This window comes from Ixodes scapularis, unplaced genomic scaffold (genome assembly GCF_016920785.2).
Source record: "Ixodes scapularis isolate PalLabHiFi unplaced genomic scaffold, ASM1692078v2 PGA_scaffold0__279_contigs__length_252992795, whole genome shotgun sequence".
Classification (NCBI taxonomy): domain Eukaryota; kingdom Metazoa; phylum Arthropoda; class Arachnida; order Ixodida; family Ixodidae; genus Ixodes; species Ixodes scapularis.
Window position 1 is genome coordinate 79,488,205 of NW_024609835.1, and position 19,984 is coordinate 79,508,188.

Genomic DNA, 19,984 nt, shown 5'->3' on the forward strand with positions numbered 1-19,984 from the left:
TTAAAAAAAAAAAAAAAACTTTGGTTGATCTAACTAATTATGGTGATCAGAAGAATGCGAATGTAACGTATATGTAACGATACGTTCCATTTTTTTAACTGTAACGGGAACGAGTTCCTTTCTCACAGATAGAACTTGTAACGAGAACGCGTTCCAAAAATCGGAAGGAACGAGGAACGAGCTTTCGTTCCTTTTTTCGAGGAACGTGTACAACACTGCTCGTGCCCCCCCTGGTGAAATCCGGGGGGGGGGGGGGGGGGGGGGTAAACGCTGCTTGTTTTTCTGTAATCTTTTTTTCTGTGATTCGATTGCGTACGGTGAAAAACAAACGGGTGTTTCACAGGTCATTAACGTCAGGGATTCGTTATAAGCGGTATTGCGAGAAGTACAAAATCGTTGCATCGCTCGCCCCTTTAAGAAAATTGTGATGGGAGCTATTGAAGTGATCTTGTTTTTATCAATTAAGGTGACGAAAACACAATACAGCCCTGCTGAAAGTAAAGATCCCACTAGCCATCGGCGCTATTTTGTTTTTGTTTTTATATAAGAGACATTGAATTGCGTCCATTGGATATACGGTAATTGCAACGGTCACGCAGAGTGCGGCTGGCTTAATTTAGTTTGCTTTCGCTATCATTGCTCTGAAAACTGGAAAGATTATACACGAGCTGGTTTACGTTGAAAACTTTTAGCTCCAGATATTCTATCTCAGCTCTCCTTTATTTTTTTTTCCTTCAATTTGACCCTGTGTTCAAGTTATTGATCCTATCTTCCCAACTAAAATGCCGACACGAAACAAAAATGAAACCACTTGCGTCGTAAACATGTTCGGAACCTTGTTTATGTCCCGTACAAAATAATAATAAAAAATGCGGCACGGCTCATAACGTCTCCTAAACGAAAGAGGAATCATAAATGACCTTGTGGATGAACACGCATGAACATCGATCAACCCAAAATACGTCAGTCTCCGTCGTTGACAAGATAAACCGAGCGAGTACATGGATGTTCCCTTGTGGTCGGAGATCATGACATCGTGGCTCCAGAAGGACACACTATACAGATACTCAGTTTTAAGCTTTCAGCATAACTTGGCAAAGAGCGAAAACAACGGTTCCCGCGAATCCATTAGAGTGACTCAATGGATCACGTGATAGCTTTCCACAGGAGCGCACTCTAGAGGTACGCTGTCACGTGCCTTCCCCTGCCGAGGGCTTAAGGCAGCAGCAGGCGGTTGCGGAGGGTCAGTCGAGCTCCACAGGGACATGGAGAAACGATCGGCTTGGTCACTGGCGTGTAGCGTCCTGCTGGGCGTACTTTGCACCGTTGGTTTTTTCTACCAGGCCAACTCTGTGATGCAGACGTACCTGGACCACCCGTACCAATCGGTGATGACTGCAGACAAGCGCCAGGGTCTCGTCTTTCCCTCAGTCACCATCTGTACTGGCAGCTGGCGAGTCTTTTCTAAAGTCGCTCTACGTCCCCGATTGGTTCATGTGGTTATAGTTGAGCTCTGATCGTATCCAGAACCTACACCTGAGACGTATCGCAGAGAAAGACGGACATTGACCATGCACCAGCGTGACTTTGCCGTCCAATCGTTCGGCTTTTTTAAATTTTTTTTTATATAACTTGCATTGCAGATTATATGATTCAGTCAGGAGTGGAGAACGCATCTTTGAGCACACCCAGTAAAGTATAAGCCTAAAAAACCCATATATTATTAAAAAGAATCGAAACAAATCATTTGAGTAATCGATCAACTTTATAATACTAGCAATATATGTAGAACACTTTGCAAAATAAGCTCGCAAAGTTCTCAAGTAACCAAGTAACCACAGAAAAAAGAGTCAACCATAAACACCAAAGCGTATTGTACTGCATATGTACAATTATATGCCATTCATATTTTTGCATACATCATTCTTTTTATACATTAAAGGTAAGTGATAGAAAACAAAATACAGTGATCTATTCTAGGATATCGCTCGAACAATTTGTGCGCTGGAATTTTATGATGGCCACAAAGGGATGGGGCTAGCTCAGGGCTGGACTTTGCGGTGGAACAAACACATCACACAAAACAGCATTTTCAGCATTAATTTGTTACCGAATACGACCAGATATTTCTTCCGACAAAATGTTGGGGTTCCTTGTATTCACTCAGTACCCTGATTTTCATTTCCAGCAGTGCCTAAGGTCTGAATTCAGATATTCTTGTTCGTATCAGAGCAGTGATTTCTTCTTCTATTTCGAACTTTTTTAGGATAAACAAGAATTCGAGCGGCTGTAGGGAAAACCCACGACTGTGTACAAAATATCAACAGGTAAGCAGTATGTTGGTGAAACTAGAAATCATTTTGCTTTTTTTAAATTATATTAATTGTTTCTATGCTGCAGTGTGCTGAGTACGCTCTTTGCTATATGTATTTGGTTTAGAATAATCAACCTATATTTTGATTACGCTGCTAAAATAATTTCACTATTCGGAATACCGAGTAATCAATTTCTGAGGATTGATATTACTCTCGTAGAGGTTATTTCATTTATCTCGATGGATAAAATTAATAGCACATGACTTCGAATCCGGCATTTCATACACGTTTTGGATACAGAACACAATCGCAGGCAAATGCGCCTTCTCAATAATTCTGGAGAGGGCTGCTTTAGAATAACTTAATAGCTTTGTGTTATGTGTCAAGTGAGTTGTCTATATTCGTTTCTGCAGAAGCAAACTCAGTTTCACGAATTCAATATCTTTCGAACACCTTTTTTTATAACCTTTAAGTAGAAGAGTCGTGCTAGTCGCTGTAAAATTAGGTTCTATATATTAGGTTCTACATAAGGGTTAATCTTGAAACGGTCCGTTTCTACGAAATGGGACACAAAATCTCGAAAGTTCCAACTGTCGGGATGAGGAAAAAAAAAAAAAAAAAGAAGAAAACAGCAACACGAAGAAGCAGCTGATAGTTCAGAGGTGTAGACCCCTTCGCCCCAACATCGCTCATTTGCGTAAAAAAAAAAAAAAAAAAAAGGAAAACAGTGCAGGGACAGCGGAATATTACACGCGACATCACAGTGGGATATCAGCACATGTCGGCCCACTCTGAACTATGTAGGTTTTTTTTTAGCAAACAAACATGTTCATAAGATACCACTGTTTCCGAAAAATGCGCAGGACATAAGTTTCCTCGCCTCGTTGGCACCACGACGACGAGACTCAAGCGACTATAATGTGCAGAAATCGGCTTCAATCGAACCCTGTGTACGGTACACACGCAGCTGACGACACGCCACTGCGGTGGCGTTGCTGACTGCACTGCGCATGCGCAGAAGCGTCGCCTCACGCGAATGTGGTTTCTGCGCACGCCCAATGCCCCCACCCGGTGTGGCCAGACGCGGGGTTGTTTGGTAAACGGTATGTTCACCCTGAGATGGGGAACGATAAAAAACGGACGAACACAACAAAATCTCAAACGCAGCTGAAGTTTTATTGGTAGGAGCATAGCAATGAATAGACTTTCACACAAAAGGAAAAGAGAAAGGGCAAAAAAACTCAAAAGCAGAAACAAGACGGCCAACGCGCTCACCCCACCGGCCTAAAGGGGTGTCCAGGACACTACAAAACGCACGACTCCGACAAATCGTGAAAATCGAAGCGGACGCTTTTATTTTTACGATTTATCGGAGTCGTAAAAATTTTTGCAGGAGTCGTGAAAATTTTCACGATCACGACTGCTCTCCTCGCCTCCTCCACTTTTCTCTGACGTCACACGCCACCTGTATCTGGCTCACCTCGCCAACGACCTCGCGTACCGTTGTCGCCTCGGCTCGAAGGCCAAGGGGGTCCGGCTTCGGGTGGATTTGGGACATTCCCGCCTCGGATCTGTTTTCTCTGTCGAGATTCACTTTCGTCGTGATGGCGTCCGACGCGGTTCCGTATTGTGAGCGGAGGCCTTGAGCGATTGACCGACAGCCAACAGAGCGTGTGAGTGGCTCTCCGGACCCCACGTGATGAGCAGAGCAAGGGCGCCGTGGAGGAAGCGAGGAGGAGATTTGACGGAGGGAAGTTTCCCCCCGGGAAGAATTGACGGAGGGAAATTTCCCTCCGACAGCCGGAAGCGGATCGCGGCACAGCGCGGCACGATTTGCCGGAGTCGTGAGTTTTGTAGTGTCCTGTTTGGACACCCCTTAAGCCACTCCCCGGCTCCAACAACCTTCGGAAAGGGAGCCGACCACTCGAACAACAACAACCCCACGGTCACCACACATGGTGACCTCCAAACCGCTAAAGCTTAATCCCCATTTCCTATTCTAAGCAAACGCCTTCCCGGTCCCCCCCCCCCCCCCCCCCCCCTTTTCTTTTTTAAGGTTTACAAAGCACCCCTCATACAAGCATAGACAAGCATAGACGTTTGCAAGTATGGCCTATGGGTGGCCGCCATCTTGCTGCTGGTGCCGGTAGATCGTCTGATAGCCAGGCATCGTTGACGCGTACCACAGCCTCAGCGATGCTTGGCTATCAGACGTTCTATCCTCAGCGGCAGGAAGATGGCGGCGCCCATAGGCTACACTGGCAAACGTCGATAGACCAACTCATGTTGACTAACAAACCGGAGCGCCTTTAGCGGACACCACCGGCGCCGCGCATGCGCGATGGAGTGTCGGCAAGAAGCTCGCCGTCGCCCATAAACAAACCATTGAAATGCGACGTTGTCGGCGTCGGTGAGTCCCCGTGCTCTTTTTCGCGTTGGAATTGTTTATTCTACGTCTTTCAAACAACGTATAACTACTTTAGTGACCTTAACGAGATTAACGAGGCTCGTTACACCGCGAAACTTTGCGTGAACAAAGTGTCACGCGGCGATTCATGGACATTCGTGGACACCGCAGAATGGACCGTAGCTAAGATGTCGACGTCGACACTGAGAACCGCTAGCAGAATCGGACAAAGTAGATCAGGCATAACAAGTCGGTGATGGCCACCGGTAACAGTTATCAACATCTCCTTGTATCTACTGTTTACACCGAGGCTATTTAACCCAACCAACCTTCAAACTTAGAAGTCTTTTGAGGCCTGCACTTACTTCTTATCGCAATTATAGGGTCAACGTTTCGCCTACGGGCCGCTGTTGTTTGAACGAGCAGACAAGAAGAAGAAACGTTTGAGAGAGCAGACGACAGCTGGAACGATCTGGCGACCGTTTGAACTTGGTGACGCAGCGAAGTCCGCAGGGGGTCTGTAAAACTTGACGGTTTTCCCAAGTTCATGTTGGAACAAAACAAATAATTTTGACGACCACAAGTATCCGTGAATTCAGTCCATTTTGCTTCCTGCCCAAGCAATCGTAGTCGGACAGCGTCTGGTTTTCCTTTTTCACGGCCTGCTTGGTTCTCGGACGAACCGAACAGGCAGAAAACACATGAAAACTGACCTTCAAACCTCTCCCGACACTCTTGGTACAGCCCCAGTCGCGGTGTTTTGACGAAAAGGCAGGTTTTTGACCAGTCTCTTTCAAAGTAACAAAAGCAGTGCATGTCACGCACGGTGACTTCCGGCCACAGCCTGAGACCCGAAGTGCGCCCGACGCGCCACCACGGCGCCGTGACATAACTGTGGATATAACAGAGCCGAGTTCGTGTATACGTCTGATCGCGTGCATTCGTGTTTTTTCAAGGAAATAGTCCTCGGCGTGTTCCGGGCCCAGTACGAGCCAGCTTTGCGGTGGAAGATATCCCACGCACCGCACGAGTTGTTCGAGTGCCGCATGCGATCTACCGCGCCCACGTGTGGGTCCTTCGACTGCAGAAAACAGTGAGTGGCACGCGCAAATCCGTGGTCCTTTGCTGGAACAGAAAGAATCGTCCTCGCACTGCGTGACCATGCGATTTACGATGCAAAAAATTGGGTTGTGTGTATATTTATACAGCCTAGAACTTGGTCAGCCTCAACGGGCGACGAGTCTCCCAGCTGTAGATGAGCAATTTAGCCAGTGCAGTACAACCGCTAGCCTGGGGTTTTTAACGTGCATCACACAGTCGTGATACACGACCGCACGCCGGTACGATGCTCACCAAGATATTTACGATGCAAGTGTTGATCGTGACTGTTTTGAGCGCGCGTTTGTACACTCGTGTTCGAAACTAAATTTAGAATACAAATAAATGTCTTCCGTAATTGAGTATTTTCTTTTTCGTCGGAAAGCATGTTTCAAATTCCGCAAAAAAACATTGTACGTGAAAAAAAAATTGCTTTCAGGAATGTTTTGGGCAAAGAATTTGAAAGCGTAAGTGCAAGGTCCAGTTTCGAGATACACAATTTTTGTTTTCGTTTTTCCAGTGCTACGCGGGGTTTAAAAATCCAAAGCGAAATACAAATATCACATGTGGATCATATTATCGTCATATGTCTTTCCTTCAATAAATCTGTTTGCTCCATGTTTGCTCCAGTACAAAACGTTTTCAATGACATCAATAAATATAAGTAATCAAAACAGAAAAGAAAGTAGACGGAGAGATAAACAGCCCATATGTGGTTTGATTTTTATAGCTTGACACGGTGGCAGTTAATTTGACTTTTTTTATGTCCAAATTTTGTTTGTTAAAAGTCAGGCCTTCACAACGCGATTGCGCCTTGCAATATGTAGTTTTTTTAAATTAAAAATTACATTTTTGTTTTAATTATAACACGGCGAAAATACAAACCCGACACACGGTGTTTGTGTGAATGTGAGGCAAACACCTCTTTAATTTCTTCGCAGCAAAATTTAAAAAAAAGCATTACCAGTATTATTGTTTTTCGGATGTGTGTCTTTTTGCGCGTATGCCACGTGATACGGTGTTATGCCGTCACAGTCGCAGCAAAAATGCTTACAATTCTCAACTCGATCGTCATTACATTTGAGTCTCAAAGGACTGCAGAAGAAGAGGCTTCAACCTTCAATTCCCAGAAAGAAATGACGTCAACGCATCACCCAGCACCAACCTTACTAGATTAGCTCAGTTGCGGACCTGCCCATAGACGCTGCTTGCCCTCCCGTCGCTTCACGTGCCAATGTTTTGGGGGGAAGGATGCTATGGTAACTGCTGTGTATCCTATGAACTCCGTTTTTTTTTCAAACGAGGTTTCGAAGCCCAGCGTCTAAATGGCGTTTTAACGTACTCTACGGAACACAGTTTTGAGACGAAGATTTGGATGACGCTTCAAACGACGGGAGGCGGACTAAAGGGAATGAGGAGGGTGGGAGTTCCACAACTGAGTAAATCTAATAATGTTGCCCAGTACAAACTCATAAATTTGCTAATTAAAAAAAAAATAATAATCCGTCAGCGCCGTTTTTTTTTTCATCTTCTTTCTTTTAAGATTGGCGCCTACAAGAACAAAGCTTCGGCTAATGCCTAATGTTATACATTCCAATACCGAAACACTTCTCTCCCGTGGCAGCTGTAGATTTCCTGCACGATGGCGGACTAAAACCGCGACGTCACGGCACTCTTGACGCGTTTGGCTGGATTGAAAGGCAAAAGCAGGCCACAGAAAGATAGGATGAGTGCAGTGACGTTGCACTTTTCGACGCTATTTGATTGGCAATTGTCGGCTTCTAGCTTTGGCCGCGCTCCTACGTTGTTGTTGTTGAAAACTTTATTCTTCGTACATTCAGAAGGGAAAAATGATGGGATCAGGCGACCGGGAGCCCTTGAGCCCCGGCGGCCTCCGCAGCCCATTCACAGGCCGCCGCTTGGTCGACCGGATCTGAGCTACACATCAGTGCGTCCCACTGCTCCATAGTTTCGACGTTTCCATATCTCTTCGGGAGGTTTGGGCACCCCCACATCATGTGGGTGAGGTTGGCTGGCTGAGGACAAAATTTGCATATGCCCGTGTACCTATCGGGATAAATATGCGAATATATTGTGGGATGAGGATATGTGTTTGTCTGCAATCGGTGCCAGGTATGTTCCTGGGCCTTGCTTAAGGATTTGTCGCCGGCGGGGTATCGTTTGCGAGCAAGACGGTATGCCTGCGTAATTTCCTGATACGTTGTCAGTACATCCTTGTGGAGGGTCAAACCACTTTCCCTATCTCCCGCTGCCCGGTAGGCAAGTTCTCGGGCGGTGTTGTGGGCAAAGTCGTTGCCTGGGAGAGAGGAGTGGGCGGGTGCCCAGACAATGCTGAACGTGTCTGTGGGGACGAAGTCTCGGAGGATCCTGGCCGCGAACCTCGATATGCGGCCCCGAACGTAATTTTGAACTGCGCGCTTGGAGTCCGAAATAATGGTGGTAGCGGTGGGTAGCGTGAGGGCTAGGGCTATGGCTCTCTCTCCCGCATCTTCAGTACTGGTGGTGGCGATGGATCCGCCGCTGAGAAGTACCCCCTGGGAGTTCGTGACGACCATCGTCATTGCTGGATTCGTGGCATGATCGGCCGCGTCCGTATAAACTGCACCGTGTTCCTGATGGTATCGTTCGTGAAGATGCTTGCAGCGGTCTCGGCGACGTGCATCATGGTATTCCGGGTGCATGTTTTTCGGCAGGGGGGAGACCAGAAGATGCTTCCGGACTTCCCTTGGGAGGTTCATTTTGGGCTGAGTCGCTCCCTCGTGTTGAATTCCTAGCGCGGCAAGAATGTGTCGGCCCGTCGCCGTGGTGGCGAGGCGAGTATATTGAGAGTGAAGGTGTCCTTCAATGAGTTCTTCCACGGTGTTATGAACTCCGAGCCCTCGTTGTTTGTCAGTGGATGTGCCAATAGGGAGCCCTAAGGCCGTCTTGTATGGAATGACTTGCACATTCTGTTGTTCCGCCATTGTGCAGTGGTTCCGACCCTCTAATAAATGGCACGTGACTTTCGAAAGGGGTCTATGAAGTTGAACCATTCCAAGGATCGCCTTTTAAACGCTATCTACTGGGCTGTCAAACGTGTTGTGCGCATCCGCACTAGCTTTATTTTGCGGAATATCAGACACATGCGTTCACAACCTACTGTATTCTTCTCCTGGGTGATAAGCGATCCGGTGGGTGCATAGATGACACCCCTTTTGCGCACCCCAACCAAGTGTTTAGTTGTATATCGTGGTAAGCACAGCGACACTGCCGTCCCGATAAAATCCTTCAATACTTATTTTACAAGTAACAACAACCAATAAAAATGGTAAAGCACATTCCGCTGGAAAAAAAATGGCGGCATTCAGTTCAAACCTCTGCGCGCCGCCATTCGCTTCCTAAATCCTGCACCGTCACGCCGTCGGCGCTTCAAAGAATGTCGCGTAGGAAGCAATGATCTAGGGACTTTACGTCCCGCTGTGCATGCTTCGGTATAAATTTATACACTAAAATATGCACATCATTTCTATGCCAAATAGTGACGAATAGATCAAGCGACATTGGGCGGTCGTTATCTTTTGGGCACCGCTTCATGCGCGAACCGTGTGCTCAGCTCCAAGTCCACGCTGAACACTGGCGCAGCACTCGTATGCAAGACGTGCTCAAATTGTATGGCCCAACAAGACGGACTCCGATAATTGGCACAGCGGCTACCAGATGACGAAGCACTTTGAAAAAAAAAAAAAAAAAAAAGGTCATACGGCTAGAAGTAAGCACTTTCCTCTCTGACTCATCTCCGTCGGTTCGTCGTTTGCAGCATTAGGATAACATATCTGAGGCTGCCCATCCAGCTCTGCTATACTCTGGACAGCACCCGCTACGGCGCTCCGGAGACCGAGTTGGGAAAGTGCGACACTCCGTGGCTGTACGGTGAGACCCTGTTCACACGCGGTCCCCCCTCGGAAGGGTAATGGTCTTGAAGCCTGGCCACCGATCAGGGTTCAGATTAAGGGATCTATAAATATCTAACCTAGTTAGAATTAAGAAGTTTATATTCCGGCATCAAGAACTAAGTCAAGTAGGATGATCTAAACCTCTAATTAATAATCGCATGGTTGTATCTTAAGCGGATGGCTCTATTTTTCATTCTAAATGCCGGGATTTTGGCGAGCGCTTCTAAGTCAGCCATCGAGAGTGCGATGCATCTCGGCAGATCCAATAGATCCGGTGCGGCCTTGGCGTCATCATGTGATGCAGGGCCAAGCGCACCGTAGTTAAGAACCTTGCCACCTAGGGCGTCAAGACGTTACGATCTCGCTAGTCGGTAGTACCCGAGGACTGTAACATATCGAGGAGCCGGCGGAGCTTCCTCGTGTGTGTGATGGCCGACCAACATGACGAGAGCAATGGGTATAATTACATTAATGAGGACGAAGGCGCCGCCACATCACCAGTGGTCATGATGGCCAAGAAGCGGTTCGGCCTAGAGTCGCATTTGTATGACCCGTCTGCCTTACCTTTGTCGTCCGCAACAGGCAACAAAGCTTATTCACGAAACAATCTTACGACAAAAGGTGCTTACGAAAAACCAAAGAAGAAATGTGTATTTATGAAGCGAAATTTTCGTAAGTTTTGCGTAAGTTATGATGAAATTCTACGAAATCTCCAGAGGTGTACGCACTTTTATAGCGCAGCTCTTAGGCGCCCGTTTCCGGCTTGAGCGGCGTCGCTGTCAGCTTTGACGTTGGCGCGCGTTGCATTATGGGACGTTTTCCCGCTAACTTTAGCGGGGACACGTCTCGTAATTAATACAACGCGTGCGGCTACGCCGACGGCAGCGCCGACGCGGACGGCGACGCCGACGGCGACGCCAATTTTTTATTAACAAAAGAATGGCAAAGCAACATTCTTTTGTTAATTAAAACATTTAATTTATTCAATCATAAAGTAGGGTACTGTTTAGTGAAACACACTTCGCTTTCTTGAGGGAGTGCAAAAGGGATGTAGGAAGGAGTATTGCTAGTCGAAGAAGCGGGTTTGTTCGGGCCGATTGAAGAAAGAATAAACATGTAAGACGAAGACGACACAGTCACGTATTGCAACTATAACATCGGACATAAAGGGATTCCAAAAGCGAGCAACAGATTTTTTCTTCAATCTTGGTTAGAAAAGAGTGTTAGGGTTTATTGCGGGATGCGACAATGCTTTAGCGGAGGTAAATTGTTTCAACCACTACATCAAATAACTATTGCCCGCATCAAAGCTTTTTACATGGAGATATAGTCCTTGAGCTTGGAGATAATATACTTAATGTGAAATATTTACAAGAACAATGTAGCCTACTTGTAACCGTTGTGATTGCGGAGGCGGTTACCTGTCCTTTCAACAATCGAGTATATAGTGTAAAGCGGCGGAGCAGTCAACGGAGTGCCGGTATCGTGCGTGCTCCGTTGCGTCTTCACTGGTTGTTTCTGTTACTGTACATGTGACAACTGTCTCTGGTGCGTGCTTCTCGTAAACATTTTTGCTTTAAAAAAAATAACCCCAAAAGATGCCGAGGATTGCGAGCACCCTATTTTTATGGTACTAACCTGCAAAAGCCGCGGCTGCACGGCTACTGTATCACACAAAAGATAGTCTTCAGACCACATTTGAAGCGTATTTCTTCCTTGGTCTAGGAAAAACTGTGTGATGATATGTTCAAAGCATGTATGCGCAGTGTGACTGCGGCTCGAGGGTGTTGCTGTAACACCCTTACTGTGTTGTCTTAGCTTCCTGAGACAGGCTGATTCTCACCCTTCAGGGTGTAAAATCTTTTAGTATGTGCGTCACTTCCATTCACTAGCATTACACTTAAAATTTTCTGAAATGGTAACTGACGAAATGCCATTAGCATTCAGTATTTGTCATCACGTACTATTGTTTTTCTTCTGAGTTTTCATTTTTTTTTTATTGTTTCGAATGAATCACCCAGAGGTCTGAATTTTCGTTTCATCTCTCTAAAGGCCTGTTCACACATACAGCGGAGCGCTAAGTCGGCGCTACGTGAGCGCTCGAAGGAGCTCTCATGTGGCGTTTCGTGTGACTTAGTTCTAATGTAGCGTGCGATTAACACTTCTGTAGCGCCTTCGTAGCGCTTCTGGTTCCGGTTCCTGTGGTTGGGTGTGCATCAGCAGCACCACGGCGGATATGTGGGATGCTGAAACAGAAATGCGGCAAATGCCGTTACATACGCAATTAGTGCATATATGTGCGGACGGCTTAACGCCCAGAAGAGTCTTCTGGGTGCGCGAAAGATTTTGCCACCGAGGTACCCACGCGTACCTGGCAAACCTTGTTCCAAGGCTGAAGGGCCGAAACACAGAACTCTTGCGAAGGTGATTTTTGTTTTTAACACCCAACCACAGGAACCGGAACCAGAAGCGCTAACAAGGCGCTACAAAAGTGCTTTGAAACCAGGGTCACACATGTCGAATAGAAAGCGATGAGGTCCTACCCAATCAATTAGTCGCTCAAAGTCCATGACTCTGGATCGTCTGCCCGACTGTTTGCCTGGAGAGCGGCTTTTTTACTTCCTCTCCTTTCAATACCAAAGGAAAAGAACAACAAAGGAATCGCCGTGCACGCGCTGTTCCGCAGCAGCAAGCACGGCACAAGGAGCGTGAGAGCGCGTATACACTGCGCTGCTGAAGCGCTAACCGAGCGCCTACTGAAGCGTACAGGCGAACACTGCGGCGACGCAAGCCGCATACTGGAGGCGCCTCCGAACCCGACAGGACACAACACCACGCCAACAAGGTCGGCGAAGATCGATGACCCCGCGAAGAAGATCTCGGTCCAGGAACCCAACGAGGTCTCGCTCAAGAACAACGGCATCGAGAAAGCAACCCTTGCGTCTACCTCCATGGTCGAAAGTCTGCATAATGCAACGCCCAACCTACGATAGAAGAGAAGTACCCCCTTCCCCCCCCCCCCCCCCCCCCACCCAAGGTGAGCCAGCCACCTTCCAGTCCCTCAACCAATTCTAACCCCATAACGACATCCCCATCATATCGCAATGCCCTAGCCCCCTCACCTATACCCTCAGACATTCCACAAACCATCTCTGAACTTTTTCACTTCATCAACAATAAACTCGACCGCATGATGTCGATCCTTCAGGACCATCGTCACAGAATCAAAGCCTTAGAACAGGAAATTCAGTCCCGACCTCGTAAAATACCCAACCGGGTTATCGAACCGCAAGACACTTTTATCCCTGACCAATCAATGGACGCGCAATGCCGCGACGCCGACAACGACGTGCTAAGGGCAAGCCCTGCCTTATAGTCTGGCAATGAAATTGCAGAGGAATCAAAACAAAACTCGTGTCACTTAAAACCCTAATCAACGTATCGCACAACCAACCTGACCTCATTATCTTACAGGAAGCACACCTCATACCGAGCATTCCAGGATACGAACCACATTACAACATTTCAGCAAACAACCGCCCCATCGTAGTAACACTAATTAAGAAGCACATTGCATGTGCGATCCTCGAAGACCAATCCAAGAAACACGAACACCTCGAATCATTAAGTCTCAAAATAAAACCACACCCGATGACAAAGAAAGAAGTGGTAGTAACAAACATATACCACCGACCGAACAAACCCATACCTGAGGTTTCAAAATTATTCCCCCAACAATCCCGCAAAAATGCGGAATATTTAGTATTGGGGGATTTCAATTGCCAACACGTAGCCTGGGGGTCACAATACCACCACCGCAGGTAGGAAGCTGGAAGAGGTACAACATCAGGCTAAATACTCACTACTTAACGACATAACTCGACCCACCCGTATTGGCAACTCCGTGCAGCGGGACACGAACCCAAACTTAGCTTTCTACAGAGGTACGGCTAACCCGACGTGGGACAATATGGAGGAAAATCTAGGTAGCGATCACAATATCACAGCCATCGCAATACCCCTTACCACAACGGAAACTCACAAACCCCGACCAACAGCTATCACGGACTGGCACAAGAGCCGCCAGGAACCATCCCCAACACTGAACCTTGACAACCCGGACGAATGGGCACAAGAAATCCTCGCGCAGACCGAAAAACACACTACCTACATCAATACAACTCGAGATATCCCCTACGTTGACCACCACATCCTAACCTTATGGGAAACGAGACGGGCACTTATCAAGAGATGGAAAAAAATGAAAACAAATCGGAACCTGAAGAAACGAATACGCCTCCTGACCGAACAGTTGCAAGTGTATGCCATAAAATTGGCGTACCAAAACTGGTGGCAACTATGCGACTCATAAAATCCCCACATGTCAACCAAAAGAGTTTGGTCCCTACTCCGAAGCATGATTTAACTGACAGTCCACCGAGATCCGTTAACTAAGATCAAAATCAACCAGGATTTATCAGCAAAACACCTAGAACAAAAACTCAGGGAGACTTACTTTCCGGAAAGCACAACAACCCCCCAACCGGAACCCAGTCATCCTATCCTCCCACCACATGAAATGAATAGCCCGTTCACTCCTATGGAACTCCGCAGGGCGCTGGCATCCATAAACGCAGCACGACCACAGGCAAAGACCTGATGACGTACAAAGTCCTCAAAAATCTGAATGACGAAAACCTCACCGAACTCCTCGACTTATACAATCACGTGTGGTCGATCGGCAAACTACCAATCCAATGGAAACATGCCGACATTTGTTTCATCCCCAAAGCCGGCAAAACCCCAACAATTGAGAGTCTGAGACCCATCTCCCTAACTTCCTGCCTTGGGAAGCTTATGGAAGAAATGGTCTTAACTCGCTTGGAGTGGCACCTCGAATCAAGAAACGACCTGGCCCCAACACAAACTGGTTTCAGAAAGTACATTTGCACGCAAGATACACTTATACGCATACAACACGACGTATACAATCCCAACACAGTTTCACTCAAAGGCATGGTAGCACTCGACATTCAGAAAGCATACTATAACCTGAAACACGAAACCATCCTGTCCAAGCTCGCCAACAGTGGATATGGACAACGCATATACAACTATGTGCAGGATTTCCTCACAAACCGGATGGCCTCCATAAACATGCCCAACGAAACAACTCCCACCTTCTATCTCAACAGGGGAACACCGCAAGGGTCAATTATATCACTCACACTTTTCAACCTCGCAATGGCAGATCTACCAAGATATCTAAACGAAATTCCCGATCTCCATCACTCAATTTATGCGGACGATATTACGTTATGGACAGCACAAGGAAACCCCGGACAAATCGAAGAAACTCGTCAACGGGGCTGTGATGCGGTCGAAGTCCACACCTCCACAATAGGACTCACGTTATCTCCCTCCAAACCTCAACTACTGGTCACATCCTCTAAGAGAGGACCCGACCCCGATCGAAAACTCATCAAAATCAAGCTACAGGACAAAGAAATTCAACAAGTTTATCAAATCAAAATTCTAGGAGTAGTATTCCAATTCAACGGTAAACCAGAAGGATCACTCCATCGCCTTCACACCCCAAATCAGACAGATCGCACACCTGATACAGCGGACCACAAATCACAGAACCGGACTAAAAGAGCATAATTTGCTCCATATCATCGACGCCTTCGTCATATCTCGTCTCCTATACACACTACCGTACCTCACGACATGTACCCAAATCAAAAAGCTCGAAGCCAGTCTCCGTAAACTGTACCGACTCGCCTTGGGAGTGCCGCGCCACGCGTCCAGCGAACGCCTTCTCAACACGGGAACTTTCAACACCATTACAGAACGCATACAAATGCACAAAGATGGGCAGATATTACGACTCTCTACCTCAAACCAAGGGCGAACAAGTTTGCAGACATTAGATACCCAGGTAGCACGCCAGAGGAATGCCCAACTTGGGCAAAGGTCTGGCAAACATAAGGGCCCAACTTTGGCGCAGTTCGGTTTTTGCACCATGGCATTCATCAGTGCCAAAGTGCGGTGCCTAACTATAGCCTAAGTTGGGCGATCCTATGGCATGCCAAAGTTTGGCTCTTCTCCGGTACGCCAGAGGAGTGCCAAATTTGGTGCCATACTTGAGCCATAACTGCCATAGTAAATCCTAATCTGGGAATTCGGGGCATGCCAAGGTTTGGCATTTCTCTGGTCTGCCAGAGGAGCGCCAAAGTTGGTGCCATACTTCAGCCATAACTGCCAGAGCAACGCCTAATTTCGGTATTTGGGACGTGCCAAGGTTTGGCGTTTCTCTGGTCCGCCAGAGGAGCGCCAAAGTTGGTGCCATACTTCAACCATAGCTGCCAGAGCAACGCCTAATTTCGGTATTTGGAACGTGCCAAAGTTTGGCTTTTCTCGGGTCCGCCACAGGATTGCCGAAGTAGTGCAATACTAGAGCTATAACTGCAACAGCAATGCCCAATTTGGGTATTTTGGACATGCCAAAGTTTGGCGTTGCTCTGGTCCGCCAGAGGAGCGCTAAAGTTGGTGCCAGATTTGAGCCATAACTGCCATAATAAAACCTAAACTGGGAATTCGGGGCATGCCAAGGTTTGGCGCTTCTCTGGTCCGCCAGAGGAGCGCCAAAGTTGGTGCCATACTTCAGCCATAACTGCCAGAGCAACGCCTAATTTCGGTATTTGGGACGTGCCAAGGTTTGGCGTTTCTCTGGTCCGCCAGAGGAGCGCCAAAGTTGGTGCCATACTTCAGCCATAGCTGCCAGAGCAACGCCTCATTTCGGTATTTGGGACGTGCAAAGGTTTGGCGTTTCTCTGGTCCGCCAGAGGAGCGCCAAAGTTGATGCAATAATTCAGCCATAACTGCCAGAGCAGCGCCTAATTTGGGTATTTCGGACACGCCAAAATTTGGCGTTTCTCTGATACGCCACAGGAGTGCCGAAGTGTGCCATACTTGAGCCATAACTACCAAAGCAACGCCTAATTTCGGTATTTCAGCCTCGCCGAGTTTGGCTTTTCTCTGGTCCGCCACAGTTGTGCCAAAGTAAGTGCCAGACTTGAGCCATAACTGCCGCAGTAAATGTTAATTTGTCGATTCGGGGCATGCCGAAGTTTGGCTCTTTTCTGGCTACCCACTGAAGTGCCAAATAAGTGCCAAAAGTGGCAAAAAAAGCCGAGAGGCCAGGCCCAGTTTCGAATATCTCTGGTGTGTCACAGAAGTGCTCTTTTACGCGTCCCAGGAGAGAAATAAAATAAATAAGCGTTGGAAGCACGATAGTAAGATGTCATCACCTCCGTTCCCAAGCAGCACGGCAATACTTTGCAGTATCGTGCCAGTGCCGGCCGAAAGTCGGTTACAATATCGCTCAACTGTCCAGTTTTGCACCACCGTTTGATACCCGGCAGGTATTGCCGTACAGCTGTTTCGCCCCGGCCTAGCGTTCGCGGAATATTGTGCGAAAACTCTACGATGCGTCTGCTTCGTATTGGCCGAACGTCGTGCAAGTATGTGTACGTTACATGTCATTTGTTGCATATCCAATCACTTATACGGACAAACAAATTTTTTCGATCGCTCCCAGAAGTTTATTAAACAACTATCATTACACACAGTGTATTCTCAACATATTTACAAAGGTCACACTTCTCTGTAAAACGAAAAGCAAATTATAAAATACAATTAACACTGTCCTCATGCCAAGCAAAACTCATCACACGTAAAACCGCGGAGAATGAAAGGAAAGCAGGGCGACTATCAGAATCATGCTTGCAGTGCACTTACTAATAAAAGAGCGATATCATGTAATCCTTGATAGATGCATAATCCAACTCAGGCACCCCACAAACACATTCGAGGAAGAAGGTTGCGCACATTCAACTGACGTCTCGTCGTCGGCGAAGAGCAGTTTTTGTCGAAGCGTGTCCAACAAACACATCACAAGTATTCCACGAACCCCGGTGCAAAAATGACTGTTACCGAAAAATTGGCATGGACGTATTCCGACCGTTTACGACGAAAAAACACTGCCGCGTCTGCAACGCACGAAAGCAACAGAACACTGAAGAGCCCAGTTCGAAAACCGGACCTACGTGGCCTGCTTATTTCTATAACTAGGCAAACGGCGAAAACGACAGCCCCAGAGATCCCATCAGCGTGACAGAAAAAGTCACGTGACAAATTTTCGTCCAAACTTTTTTGTCCTACGCGTCCTATGTAGAGAGGTCACGCTGAGTAACGCGTTTCGCTTCATCCTTTTGATTTGCTTAAAGCGGCTGTCGCGCTCGCTGACAGCCACACGAAGACGCAAAAGCAGGTGGGGAGGATTTGCGAAAGGCGAGGTCGAAGGGGCATCAACAACGCATAAAAGGAAAGGCCGCTTCTGCCGGTGACCTTGTCGCCTTGCCTAGTCTGTCAGCGTGCGGCTTCCATTAAAGGGGTCATGAAACGCTTTTCCAACTTTTTCCTGCTTCGCTTTCCCCCTGAACTCATAAATCGCGCATTCCACCAAACAGTTGAAGAAGACGAAAAGGGGGAGTCCCCTCTTGCTCGCACTCCCGTTTGTGTAATCCCGGACACATCCATTCTCCCCCTAGAAGATTAGCCCGTCGCTCAAAATTCAGACAAAAGTCGCTTTCCTCACCCCGTTCATTCCGAAGCTGACAGTGCTGTTGAAGCTACGTGCTCGTTGGGCCAGCCACACTTGCCACGTGAGCGTGGCAAATGTGGCTGCAGAGAATGAAGTCAGGTGATGAAAGGGAGGCGGCTGATTGGTCCGGCAAGCGTGTAGCTTCCACCACAATGTCAGCTTAGGGGTGAAGGGAATAAGTGAGGTCCGGTTGCGTGTGACGTCAGTTTGGACCCGATAACGCGCTTTTGGGACCGCGGTTGTATCACAGTGAAAAGGCAGAGAGGTTGCGAAGGGGAGGAGGTACGAAATAGTCCGCCCTGTTTTCAAATTTTCGCACTGAAAGTCAGGCTTTTGACTTTCTACCTTTTTCTTTTGGTCCACTGAACGATGTGCTATTAGTAAAATCCCAATCTAAAATGATTTATCCCATCCCAAAAATCGTTTCATGGGCCCTTTAAGGGCCTAAGAAAGATAATCTCCTTTCTTGAGAGCGAAATGGACGGGGTGGTTATGTTTTCCGGGCTTGACGCCATCCGATAGGCCTCAATTATTTCTCTCCCCATTTGCTCGCAGTGGCCTCCCATGGCTGTCGTGCCGGTGAAATTAGGAGCGCGAAAATACTCCACAAGCCGGGCGAAGACGTGATAAATGTAATAAAAAAAACGGCTTGACATCACAAAAAATAACAATTTAATTAAACGTTTCGCCTCCCATGTGGGAGCCATCTTCAGTAGAGCGCAGAGCGAGTGAGAGTCGCACAAAAAAGTTCGGCTATTCAGGAAACGTTTGTGTAGAGGTCCGGCAGGGGGCTACGGTTCTTGTTTACCAGCGATGAATCACTTCCGCGTTTATCGTTCTGGATGAACCAAGATTCCAGCAGCTTCCTCGGTTCCCACCTTTTATCCCCCTCCAAGGTGGATGCCTTGTCAATGTCAAATTGGTGTCCTGACGTCCATGCGTGGTCGACGAGTTCGGACATGAAGCGGGTGGCTGACCCGTGCGTGTTCTTTTAGTCTTGTTTTTCTTTTTCGTCTCGTCGCTCCAATGTAGGAAGCGTCACATTCCTTGCACTGTACCTGGTAAATCACGACCCTTTCTGCCTCTGGCAGGGTCGGATCTTTTGGCTTGGAGATAACATTGGCGATTGTTCTGTAGGGTTTGTATACAGTTCGTACCCCCAACGGCCCAAGGCCGCGTCCCAATGCCTCCGAAACCCTTAACGTAACGTGTTCGTTCGGCTCGATCCAGGCGCCGATGGGACATTTGTTGTTGGTCAACAAGAACGCATTGGTCTTAATGAGTTGAAGTCAGACAGCTCCATCATGATTTTAAAGGCCGACAAAGGAAAAAGAACCGTTGTGCTTGATAGGGATGACTACATGAAGAAGATGTATGAAGTTATAAACGACAGTCGCTATTTCGTGAGGCTATCAAGAGATCCCGCTGCTAAGTCCGAAAGAGAGTTAGTTGACCACCTTTGAGAGCTGAAAAAGAAAGGACGCATCAGTGACGACCTATACCGTCGTCTCTTCTCCTTTGACGCCGCGACACCCAAGATGTA

At 47.4% G+C, this 19,984-nt stretch overlaps 1 protein-coding gene across 1 annotated transcript in view; it reads left to right on the forward strand.

Moving 5' to 3' along the window:
• Window positions 1-2,265: 2,265 nt before the first annotated feature.
• Window positions 2,266-19,984, forward strand: part of LOC121047165 — a 66,608-nt gene continuing 48,889 nt past the window's right edge. The window contains exons 1-2 of the mRNA XM_042292209.1: window positions 2,266-2,327; window positions 5,679-5,815. The gene's annotated coding sequence lies outside the window, so the exon portion shown is untranslated. The remainder of the gene's footprint in view (window positions 2,328-5,678; window positions 5,816-19,984) is intronic.